At 39.1% G+C, this 11789-nt stretch overlaps 1 long non-coding RNA gene across 2 annotated transcripts in view; it reads left to right on the top strand.

The window, feature by feature from the left end:
* The first annotated feature begins 578 nt into the window (after positions 1–578).
* LOC129652808 (uncharacterized) overlaps positions 579–11789 on the top strand; it is a 34123-nt gene continuing 22912 nt past the window's right edge. Inside the window, exon 1 of one of the 2 annotated variants that reach the window (XR_008714745.1) lies at positions 579–690. This is a non-coding gene — a long non-coding RNA (uncharacterized LOC129652808). The remainder of the gene's footprint in view (positions 691–11789) is intronic. The other variant, XR_008714744.1, reaches the window with a different exon arrangement.

The following is an 11789-nucleotide window of genomic DNA, read 5'->3' as shown; positions in this document are numbered from 1 at the left end:
TACATGCCATTTCTTTCTTTTTTCTTATTGGGTATTTCTGGCTAGAACATTTAGTTCTATGTGGAATAGAAGCAGTAATAGTGAGTGTCCTGGCTTTGTTCCTCACCTTAGAGGAAAAGTTTTCAGTCTTTCCTCATAGAGTATGATGGTAGGTGCAAGTTTTTCACATGTGGTTTTTATTACGTTCAGTTTATCTCCTCCTATTACTAGTTTGTTGAGTGTTTCTTTTTCTAAAAGGTATTTAATTTTGTCAAAAAGTTTTGCTGCATCAACTGATATGATAATGTAGTTTTTGATCTTCCTTTTGTTACTGTGGGTTAATACATTGATTGATTTTCATATATAGAACCATCCTTACATTAGGTATAAATCCAACCTAGTTATGATGTATAATCCTTTTAGTATGCTGTTAATTGTTTGCTAGTATTTGTTTATTATTCTTATTCTTATTATTTTTTGGTCAAAATTCATCACGGATATTAGTCATTTGTTTTCTTTGTCTGGTTCTTATGTAAGGGTAATGCTGACCTCATAGAATGAGTTTGGGGGTGTCTCCTCTTTTTTTTAAATGTTTGATAAAATTCCCTAATGAAACAACCTAGTATTTTCATTGTTGAAAGGCTTTTGATTAATGCTTCAATCTCTCTAGTTATACATTAGTCTAGATTTTTAATTTCTTCATCATCCTTGGTAAGTTGCATGTTTCTTTGAATTTATCTATTTCTCTAACATAATCTAGTTTTTGAACATATAATTTTCATAGAAGTTTATTTCTGTGATATCATTTTTATTTCTGTGACATTATTTGCAATGTGTCCTCTTTCATTCCTAATTTTAGATATTCAGGTTTTGCCCTTTTTTCTTAGTCCAGCTAATAATTTGTCAATTTTGTTGAGCTTTTCAAAAATCAGCTCTTGGTTTTGTTGACTTTTTTCCATTTTAAAAAATTCTCTATTTATATCTATTTTCATCTTTATTGTCCCCATTTTTCCTGTGTAGTTTGGGCTTAATTTGTTCTTTTTTTTCTTGTTCCTTGAGATGTAAGTTTAGATTTTTGATTTGAGGTTTTTCTTTTATTTAATAGCCATGTTTACTGCCATAAACTTCTCATATAGTACTGCTTTTGTTGCATACCATAAATTTGGTATATTGTATACTTATTTTCATGTGTCTCCATATATTTTTCTAAATTCCTTTAGATTTAGAAAAATCTAAATTAGTGACTTCTTAAAATTTTTTATTTGTTTTGGCTGTGCTGGGTCTTCCTTGCTGTGCGGTCTTTTTTCTGGCTGTGGCATGCGGGGGCTACTCTAGCTGTGGTGTGTGGGTTTCTCATTGCAGTGGCTTCTCTTGTTGTGGAGCACAGGCCGAAGGGTGCGCAGGCTTCAACAGCTGCAGCCCCTGGGCCCTGGAGCACAGGCTCAGTAGTTGAGGAGCACAGGCTGAAGGGTGCACAGGCTTCAACAGCTGCAGCCCCTGGGCCCTGGAGCACAGGCTCAGTAGTTGAGGAGCACAGGCTGAAGGGTGCACAGGCTTCAACAGCTGCAGCCCCTGGGCCCTGGAGCACAGGCTCAGTAGTTGAGGAGCACAGGCTGAAGGGTGCACAGGCTTCAGCAGCTGCAGCCTCTGGGCCCTGGAGCACAGGCTCAGTAGTTGAGGAGCACAGGCTCAGTGGTTGTGGTGCATAGGCTTCAGGAGCTGTGGCCCCTGGGCCTTGGAGCGCAGGCTCAGTAGTTGAGGAGCACAGGCTCAGTAGTTGAGGAGCACAGGCTCAGTGGTTGTGGTGCATAGGCTTCAGGAGCTGTGGCCCCTGGGCCCTGGAGCACAGGCTCAGTTGAGGAGCATAGGCTGTAGGGTGCATAGGCTTCAGTAGCTGCTGCCCCTGGGCTCTGGAGCACAGGCTCAGTGGTTGTGGTGCACAGACTTCAGCAGCTGTGGCCCCTGGGCCTTGGAGCGCAGGCTCAGTAGTTGAGGAGCACAGGCTCTGTAGTTGAGGAGCACAGGCTGTAGGGTGAACAGGCCTCAGCAGCTGCGGCCCCTGGGCCCCGGAGCACAGGTTCAGTGGTTGAGGAGCACAGGCTCAGTGGTTGTGGTGCATAGGCTTCAGCAGCTGTGGCCCCTGGGCCTTGGAGCGCAGGCTCAGTAGTTGAGGAGCACAGGCTCTGTAGTTGAGGAACACAGGCTATAGGGTGAACGGGCCTCAGCAGCTGCAGCCTCTGGGCCCCGGAGCACAGGCTCAGTGGTTGAGGAGCACAGGCTCAGTGGTTGTGGTGCATAGGCTTCAGGAGCTGTGGCCCCTGGGCCCTGGAGCACAGGCTTAGTTGTTGAGGAGCACAGGCTGTAGGGTGCATAGGCTTCAGTAGCTGCTGCCCCTGGGCTCTGGAGCTCAGGCTCAGTAGTTGAGGAGCACAGGCTCAGTGGTTGTGGTGCACAGGCTTCAGCAGCTGCAGCCCCTGGGCCCTGGAGCGCAGGCTCAGTAGTTGAGGATCACAGGCTCAGTGGTTGTGATACACAGGCTTCAGCAGCTGTGGCCCCTGGGCCCTTGGAGCACAGGCTCAGTAGTTGAGGAGCCCAGGCTGTAGGATGCACAGTCTTCAGTAGCTGCTGCCCCTGGGCTCTGGAGCACAGGCTCAGTAGCTGTGGTACACGGGCTTAGTTGCTTCACAGCGTGTGGAACCTCGTGAATCAGGGATTGAACCCATGTCTCCTGAATTGGCAAGCAGATTCTTTACCACTGAGCCATCTGAGAAGCCCTGTTTGTGATTTTTTTCCCCTTAGAATCATTGTTTATGACTGTGTTAAATTTCACATATTTGTAGATTTTCTATTTTGCTTATGCTATTTATTACTTGTTTTATTCCACTTTGGTTGGAGAATATACTTTGCATAATTTTAATCTTATTAAATTTATTCAGATACGTTTTGTGGTTTAACACCTGGTCTATCTCAGAGAATGCTTCGTGTACTCTTGAGAAGAATGCATATTCTGGGACTGTTGGGTGGTGTTCTGTACATGTCTGTTAGGTTCAGTTGGCTTGTATCTGTATTCACCTATTTGAGGAAGTTTCCTGGTTTTTACTGGACGCTTCCCTAATGTGTGTCTGAAACAATTGCAGCCTCGCTGGTGGGAGAAATAATGGTCCTAGAGCACCCTCTTGTGTCCATGTTCAGTTCAGTTCAGTCGCTCAGTCCTATCTGACTGACTGAAACTCCAGTACTTTGGCCACCTCATGCGAAGAGTTGACTCACTGGAAAAGACTCTGATGCTGGGAGGGATTGGGGGCAGGAGGAGAAGGGGATAACAAAGGATGAGATGGCTGGATGGCATCACTGACTCAATGGACATGAGTGAACTCCGGGAGTTGGTGATGGACAGGGAGGACCGGCGTGCTGCGATTCATGGGGTCGCAAAGAGTCAGACACGACTGAGTGACTGAACTGAACTGAATTGAACTGTGACCCCTTGGACTGCAGAACTCCAGGCTTCCCTGTTCATAACCAACAACTGAAGCTTGCTTTAACTCATGTCCATCAAGTCAGTGATGCCATTCAACCATCTCATCTTTTGTTGTCCCCTTCTCCCTCTACCTTTCTCAATCTTTCCCAGCATGAGGGTTTTTCCAATGTGTTAGTCCTTCACATCAGGCATCAGTACTTCCAATGAATATTCAGGACTGATTTCCTTTAGAATTACCTGGTTTGATCTCCTTGCTGTCCAAGGAACTCTGAAGGGTCTGCTCCAAACCACAGTTTAAAAGCATCAGTTCTTTGGTGCTCAGCTTTTTTTATGGTCCAACTCCCACATCCATACATGACTACTGGAAAACTGTAGCTTAGACTATATAAACATTTGTTGGTAAAGTAATGTCTTTTTTTAATATGCTGTCTAGGTTGGTCATAGTTTTTCTTCCAAGAAGCAAGCATCTTTTAATTTCATACCTGCAGTGGTTTTGGAACCCAAAGAATAGACTCTGTCACTGTTTTCATTGTTTCCCCATTTATTTTCAAGGAAGTGATGGGACTGGATGCCATGATCTTCATTTTTTGAAAGCTGGGTTTTAAGCCAGCTTTTTCACTCTCTTCCTTCACTTTCATCAAGAGGCTCTTTAGTTACTCTTCATTTTCTCCCATAGGGTGGTGTCATCTGCTTGTCTGAGGTTACTGATATTTCTCTTGGCAATCTTGATTCCAGCTTGTGCTTCCTCCAGCCCAGCATTTCACATGATATACTCTGCATAGAAGTAGATGTTTTCTAGAATTCTCTTGCTTTTTCTATGATACAATGCATGCTGGCAATTTTATCTCTGGTTCCTCTGCCTTTTCTAAATCCAGCTTGAATATCTGGATGTTCTCCGTTCACATAGTGCAGAAGCCTAGCTTGGAGAATTTTCAGTATTACTTTGCTAGAGGGTGAGATGACTGCAATTGTGCAGTAGTTTGAACATTCTTTGGCATTGCCTTTTTTCGGGACTGGAATGAAAGTTGACCTTTTCCAGTCCTCTGGCCACTGTTGAGTTTCCCAAATTTGCTGGTGTATTAAGAGCAACACTTTAACTGTATCATCTTTTAGGATTTGAAATAGCTCAGCTGGAATCCCATCACCTCGACTAGCTTTGTTTGTAGTAATGCTTCCTAAGGCCCATTTGACTTCACACTCCAGGATGTCTGGCTCTAGGTGAGTGTTCACACCATCGTGGTTATCTGGGTCATTAAGATCTTTTTTGTGTTGTTCTTTGTATTCTTGCCACCTCTTCTTAATATCTTCTGCTTCTATTAGGTCTATACTATTTCTGTCTTTTATTGTGCCCATCTTTGTACAAAATGTTCCCTTGGTATCTCATTTTCTAGAAGAGATCTCTAGTCTTTCCCATTCTGTTGTTCCCTCTACTTCTTTCTATTGTTCACTCAGAAATGCTTTCTTATCTCTCGTTGCTATTCTTTGGAACTCTGCATTCAGATTGGTGTATCTTTCCTTTTCTCCTTTGTGTTTTGCTTTTCTTCTTTCCTCAGGTATTTGTAAGGCCTCTTCAGAAAGCTATTTTGTCCTGTTGAATTTCTTTTTCTTGGGGATGGTTTTGATCACCACCTCGTGTTCAGTGTTACACATCTCCATACATAGCTCTTCAGGCACTGTATCAGATCTAATCTCTTTAATCTATTTGTCACTTCCACTGTATAATCATAAGGGATTTGATTTAGGTCATACCTGAATGGTCTAGTGGTTTTCCCTACCTCTTTCAATTTAATTCTGATTTTTGCAATAAGGAGTTCATGATCTGAGCCACAGTCAGCTCCTGGTCTTGTTTTGCTGACTGTAAAGAACTCCGTGTTTGTCTGCAAAGAATATAACCAATCTGATTTCGGTATTGACCATATGGTGATGTCCATATGTTGAGAGTCATCTCTTGTGTTGTTGGAAGAAGACATTGGAAGAGGACCAGTGTGTTCTTTGGCAAAACTGTTAGCCTTTGCCCTGCTTCATTTTGTACTCCAAGGTCAAACTTGCTTGTTACTCCAGGTATCTCTCGACTTCCTGTTTTTCCATTCCAGTCGCCTATGATGAAAAGGACATAATTTTTTTTTTTTTTTTTTTTTGGTTTTAGTTCTAGAAGTTCTTGTAGGTCTTCACAAAACTGTTTAACTTCAGCTGCTTCAGCATTAGTGGTTGGGCATAAACTTGGATTACTGTTATATTAAATGGCTTGCCTTGGAAACAAACCAAGATCATTCTGTCACTTTTGAGACTACACCCAAGTACTGCATTTCAGACTCTCTTGTTGACTATGAGGGCTAGTCCATCCCTTCTAAGGGATTCTTTCCCTTGTGACTTTTTGTGACACTATAGACTGTAGCCTGCTAGGCTCCTCTGTCCATGGGATTCTCTAGGCAGGAAATCTGGAGTAGGTTGTGATTCCCTTCTGCAGGTGATTTTCCCAACCAAGGGATCGAAGCCAGGTTTCTCCTACATTGCAGGCAAATTCTTTACCATCTGAGCTAGCAGGGAAGCCCAAGAGAACTATCATATGATTCAGCATTTCTACTCCTGGCCATGTATCTAGAAAAAACACCAATTTGAAAAGATATATGTACCCCAATGTTTGTAATAATGCTATTTGAAATTGCCAAAATACATAAGCAATCTAAATGTCCATTGACAGCTGAATGGATAAGGAAGAGTGGTTCATATATACAATGGAATATTATAATATGCAGCCACAAAAAGAAGTGAAATATCTGTAAGGAACCTAGCATCTATCATAGAGTGAAGTAAGTCAGAAAGAGAAAAAACAAATATTGCATATTAATGAACATATGTGGAATCTAAAAATATGGTACAGATGATCCTATTTACAGGGCAAGAATAGAGACACAGACATAGAAAATGGACATGTGGACACAGTGATGGGGGTAAGGGAGGGTGGGAGGAATTGAGAGATTAGGACAGACACACACCTTTATATGTATATATATAATATAATATATAGATATAGATATAACCACATGTAAAACAGACAGCTAGTGGCAATATGCTATAAAGCACAGGGAACTCAGTTAGGTGCTCTGTAATAACCTAGAGAGATAGGATGGTAGGGGTGACAGGGAGGGGATGTATGTATACATATAGCTGATTCACTTCTTTGTACAGCAGAAACTGATGCAGCATTGTAAATCGGTTATACTCCAATAAAATATAAAAACAAAATAACAAAAAATAGCATGATCACCTCTCAAAGATAAAACATTGAGAAATAGCAGTCACAAATTAGTCCACACACTATACTTTAAATACATTAGTCAGGTAAACACGGGTGCATGTGTAGTCGCCCAGTCATATCTGACTCTTTTCTACCCCATGGATGGTAGCCCACCAGGCTCCTTTGTCCATGGGGTTTTTCAGGCAAGAATACTGGAGTGGGTTGCCATTTCCTTCTCCAGGGGATCTTCCCAACCCAGAGATCGAACCCATCTCTTGTGTCTCCTGCATTGACACTTGGATTCTTTACCACTGAGTCATCTGGGAAGCCCTTGGTAAAGATACCCACATGGTAAAAATGCAGAGAAAAGTTGAATGGCTGATAAAATATTCAAGAAAGTAGGTAATTTTTGTCAGGAAAATGCAATCACTTAAGAGTGCAAATAAATTTCAAAGATACTGGTATTCTTCCATCTGCAAATGGGAGGGATGGCTAAAAGAGTGTTCACTTGTATTATTTGTATTATATATATATATAAATCTGTATACTTTTTGAAGTATAGTTTATATTATATATTATAATGTGTTGCATATTGCATTCCTTGTATCTTACTGGATACATGGTAATTTATATGTCTTCTTTCCCTATCCCTATCTTGCTTCTCCCTCATATATATGTATATATTTTTAATGTCCATATTACTTGTATGTGTGTATGCTTGTATATTTAAATATTAAATTGTATAATTAGTACATTGATTAAGAAAGCAATTTTCAGCAGGTTGACAAGATTTGTTCTTTATATTCTGAGGAAATATAATTTAATGGATCTTAGTTTATTAGTTTTATGAATTTTCAGGGGCCAGCATTGCTGGACTAGTGGGCAGAGAGCACGTTTGTGTCAATGGGATGTATCACAGTCCCCAATTCCTCAAAGACTTCATTCAAATACAGAAAATGTCCCACAGAACACTTAGAAATTTTTACAATTATGAAATCACAAATTTTAATATAAGACTTAATCATACAATGAATATAATTAAAAACTTGCTAAAATAGCATTGTTGTTTAAAAGGAGATAAATAAGGAATTAGCAACAGATTGATAAAAGAATCAATAAATGTATTGGCTATGAGTGCAACCATTCTGTTAGTAAATGATTTACACTGTGAAAACAAATTGGAAGAATGTACTCTGTATAGACTGGAGAAGGGAATGGCTTCCCACTCCAGTATTCTTGCCTGGAGAACTCTACTGACAGAGGAGCCTGGCAGACTATAGTCCATGGGTTCACAGGGTTGGACACGACTGAGCAACTAACATACACACACACACACAATTTTGTATAGACAGAGGGAAAAACAAGAGAAATTACTTTATCTTCTATACTGTTGTTGCTGCTGCTGCTGCTAAGTTGCTTCAGTCGTGTCCGCCTTACCTGGCTGCAATACCAGGAACAGACAGTTTTTACAAAATAGGAATTTTGATTTTTGAAATACCCAGGCTTTGGTAACTCTCCCCTCTTTTTCATCTTGATTTCTCTTAAATTTTTGAGAATAAGGATGCACCTCAAACTTATCACTCTCTTTTAAAGGACACAAATGTTGAAAATTTACATTTACTAATTGTCGCCCTGTCACATCCAAATTAAAAATGAAAATCACATGTCAGTCTATAAAATCAAGATCACAAGTTCAGCTATCTTTCTGTTTGCTGGGGAGAACAACCAGGAAAGGTAAACTGTATTCATTTATAGTTGAGAAATTGTATAACAGATGCTGAGATATACAGAGTATATCAATAATATGTAAATTTCTGACATACATAGTAAACAAAATATTTCTGAAATACAGCCTCTTGGCAACTTTTTATCTTAAGAAGTTTTAACTTGTGGTTCCAAATCTAGGCTATTTAAAAGGGATTCAAATGAACTTACATTACAAAGTATTGGAAACTTATGGGTAAACATGATAAATGCAAAAAATTTATTCCTGGTGAATAATAGGTTAGTGACAGAAAATGTCTCAAAAAGAAGCAAGTGTTATAGCTGACAAACTGGCAAGTACAGAGGGTAAAATAAAAAGCTTCTTTACTGTCTAACCCTAGGCGAATATGCAGAAGCCAGAAGAAAGTTGGCTTCTTTCCCAGCTGAATATAACTGAAATTAAAGGAATTAAAAGGCACAGGTTATTGCTCACTAATAGACTTGCATGCAGTATCAATCACATGAGAAAATGTATAATTGCTCCTACTGGAGTAAAAAATTACTCTAACCACTATGTTCCTGCTCTCAGTGATGTGGATTATGAAGAAAAAATGGAGAAGTTAAGCTAGATCCCATGGGAAGTAGAATGGTAGTCATTTAATTGAAGTTTTAAATCCAGCAGGAATCAACAAAAATTCTTCCAAGTGAACTCCTTGTATTTGTAAAATGGGCTGACAAACCAGATAAAAAGTTACCCAAATGTTCATTCAAGATTAACTGGTTTATAAGTCAAAAGAAGTGCATCATTTTGCCACAGTACCCTTCATTTTACTCAATCTATTTAATTTTTTATCACACTTCTTATCTCAGAGATTTGAAATCATTTACTAGATTATGCTCAGTTGCTGTTTTTTTTTTGGTGGGGCAGGGGGTGTTCTTTGCAACCCCATTGACTGTAGCCTGCCAGGCTCCTCTGTCCATGGGATTTCCCAGGCAAGAATACCCGAGTAGATTGTCATTTTCTTCTCCAGGGGATCTTCCCAACCCAGAGATCGAATCCGTGTTTCTGTCTCGTGCAATTCCTGCATTGGCAGGCAGATTTTTTATCACTTATTCTATATCACTGAGCCACCAGGGAAGCCCTCATTTACTCAGTTACAGTATAATATAATTAATGAATCACATTGAACAATTTGAAGTGAAAATATTGGAGTGAATGTTTCAAGTCACCTGGATTGAGCTATTTATTTTAACTGGACTCCAAGTTTGCTTTGTAGCTTCATGGTACTAGAGTGTGGACATCTTGAATGCAGAACTAATGTAACATATTTTTCATTACCACTTGAATAGAACTGAAACTATCTGAATTAACAAATCCAATTAAAATTAAAAAGAGGTCATGGTATATTATATTTTATTCTAAAATAAAATATTTTATGAAATATTATATAAAATTTTACAAAATACTATATAAAATATTCTAAACTAAAATATACTCATTCAACATGTATTGTGTATATTTGTGTCAAACATTCAGTAATGAACAAAGCCAGATTGCTTTTTTTCAAGGAACTTATAGCTTGGTGAGTGAGTCAAGAAAATAAGCAATTTCAATACATTGTAAAGAGTTTTAAGACACAGCAAATTCATATGTTACATAGAAACATAAAACAGAAGCTACCCAAGAGGGGGAAACCTAGAGAAATAAAATTTTGTCACATTTTATGTGATCAGTAAGTAGAAATTAACCAAGTTATAAACAACATTTTGATTAGACAGACTAATATATTAATCTGCAAAAGGATTCCTTTCCAGAAACCTATTTTATTTTGTTTACAGAAATATTGTCTTGCATAAACTGTCTGCTCCTGGTATTACAAGCCAGGTAAGAGTATAAAAGGACTTAGTAATTTCTCTTGGTCTTCCTTCTGTCTATAATGCAACATGCATTCTTCCAATTCCAGTGTTTACAATGTAAGTCATTTGTAGATAGAATTGTTGCATGCATAGCCAGTACTTATGGATTATTTTTATCAATTTGTTGCCAGTTTTTATTTATCTCTTTTGGTGATGGTGGTTTGGTTGCTAAGTCTTGTCTGACTCTTTACAACCCCATGGACTATAGCCTACCAGGCTGCCCTGTTCATGGGATTTTTCTAGGCAAGAACATTGGAGTGGGTTGCCGTTCCCTTCTCCAGTTATGTCCTTTTAAACTAACTTAAATTACAATGCTATTTCTTTCTTTCTTTCTTTCTTTTTTTTTTTTTGCCAAGTGTCATGTGCGATCTTGGTCCCCAGACCAGAGATGGAAACCATACACCCTTCATTGGAAGCAGGAAGTCTTAACCAGTGGACTACCAGGAAAGTCCCACAGAAGCTTATTTTATGAGTGTTTCTGCATGCAAAAAAATGACAACACATTTTTCCTACTTCATAAATCCTGTAAAATTAAATCATTTTAATTAACTAGAACCTCCTTTCTCTCTTGAATTCATAACAGTAATAAGACCTGGGACCATAGTGAAGTTAGCTCTCATTCAAGATATAGATATGTGTTCAGTTTATAAAGCACTAAATACGTTTAAGTAAAATTATTTTGCTTCTGCTGCTGCTAAGCCGCTTCAGTCGTGTCTGACTCTGTGCGACCCCATAGATGGCAGCCCACCAGGCTCCCCCGTCCCTGGGATTCTCCAGACAAGAACACTGGAGTGGGTTGCCATTTCCTTCTCCAAAATTATCTTTAGAGTTTATTAAATCACCTAAACTGAATATATGTTTATACTCCTGCTTCACATTAATTATATGCATTTCTTTTTTTTCATTTTTAAAAAGGTTTTTCAATAAGATTTTCTTTTTTAATATAAATTTATTTATTTTAATTATATGCATTTCTTAATCAACCCAAAACAGTCCTATTTTCCTCTAATGTTGAAACAGATAAATATGTCTTTGTTTGAACATGAGATGAGGCTATTGGCTTGAGTTTACAGCTATATTTAATAGAAGATGGCTTTTCTGAAAGAAAAGATAGGTCTTAGTAATGCGTGAAGTTCATTCTTTGAAAGTTGTGGAGAAACCAGGACACGGGAAGGAAGTGCAGTTGTGTCTTCCACCACATGCTCACTCTGCAGGAGAGTCGTCCTGAGCAGAAGCAGGAGAAACTGTAGTCCCTTCTTGCTATTTAAATCTCTGTCTTTCTCCTTTTCCCTCCTTCTCTTTTTCCTTCTCCCTTTCTTCATCTCCCTTTGCTTCTTTTAACTGCCCCTCTGTACATGTGTGGTGTAGTAGATTTTTTATTGCCGAATAACAACTCTCCACACACTTGGTGATTTACAGCAACTCCCAGATGCTGTTTCAGGGCTGTGCAGATCAGAAGTTGAGACAGTCCAT

The sequence above is a fragment of the Bubalus kerabau genome, chromosome 5 (genome assembly GCF_029407905.1).
Source record: "Bubalus kerabau isolate K-KA32 ecotype Philippines breed swamp buffalo chromosome 5, PCC_UOA_SB_1v2, whole genome shotgun sequence".
Lineage (NCBI taxonomy): Eukaryota > Metazoa > Chordata > Mammalia > Artiodactyla > Bovidae > Bubalus > Bubalus kerabau.
The sequence above is the reverse complement of the archived record's forward strand: the minus strand, read 5'-3'. Positions and strand labels throughout refer to the sequence as shown.